Raw genomic sequence first — 1,197 nt, 5'->3', positions numbered from 1 at the left:
TTAAAAAAAAATTAAAAACCGAAGGCCGCCTGTACCAATTGATCGTCTGAAATACGGTCCACTGGCCGTTCCCGCGCTACTTGCTGTGTAACCTAAACCCGTGTGCACTCTAGATTCATATTTAACTGAAAGAAAGTTTTCCTGGCTTTCCGAATATACTATCGAAACGCTAGACCACCTCCCGGAACATTGTCAAAAAAATTATAAACCGAAGGCTGCCTGTACCGATCGATCGTCTGAAATACAGTCCACTGGCCTTTCCCGCGCTTATTGCTGTTACACCTAAACCCGTGTGAACTCTAGATTCATATTTAACTTGTAGAAAATTTTCCTGGCTTTCCGAATATACTATCTAATCGCTTCGCCACCTCCCGGAACATTGTCAAAAAAATTAAAAACCGAAGGCCGCCTGTACCGATTGATCGTCTGAAATACAGTCCACTGGCCTTTCCCGCGCTTATTGCTGTTCAACCTAAACCCGTGTGAACTCTAGATTCATATTTAACTTGTAGAGAATTTTCCTGGCTTTCCGAATATACTATCGAATCGCTTCGCCACCTCCCGGAACTTTCTCAAAAAAATTAAAAACCGAAGGCCGCCTGTACCGATCGATCGTCTGAAATACGGTCCACTGGCCGTTCCCGAGCTACTTGCTGTGTAACCTAAACCCGTGTGCACTCTAGATTCATATTTAACTTGTAGAGAATTTTCCTGGCTTTCCGAATATACTATCGAATCGCTTCGCCACCTGCCGGAACTTTTTCAAAAAAATTAAAAACCGAAGGCCGCCTGTACCGATCGATCGTCTGAAATACGGTCCACTGGCCGTTCCCGAGCTACTTGCTGTGTAACCTAAACCCGTGTGCACTCTAGATTCATATTTAACTTGTAGAAAATTTTCCTGGCTTTCCGAATATACTATCGAATCGCTTCGCCACCTCCCGGAACATTTTCAAAAAAATTAAAAACCGAAGGCCGCCTGTACCGATCGATCGTCTGAAATACGGTCCACTGGCCGTTCCCGCGCTACTTGCTGTGTAACCTAAACCCGTGTGCACTCTAGATTCATATTTAACTTGTAGAGAATTTTCCTGGCTTTCCGAATATACTATCGAATCGCTTCGCCACCTCCCGGAACATTTTCAAAAAAATTAAAAACCGAAGGCCGCCGGTACCGATCGATCGTCTGAAATACAG

The sequence above is a fragment of the Diuraphis noxia genome, unplaced genomic scaffold (assembly GCF_037042655.1).
Source record: "Diuraphis noxia isolate RWA-SAM2 unplaced genomic scaffold, SU_Dnox_SAM2 contig0001, whole genome shotgun sequence".
Classification (NCBI taxonomy): Eukaryota; Metazoa; Arthropoda; class Insecta; order Hemiptera; family Aphididae; genus Diuraphis; species Diuraphis noxia.
Note: the sequence above shows the minus strand (reverse complement) of the source record.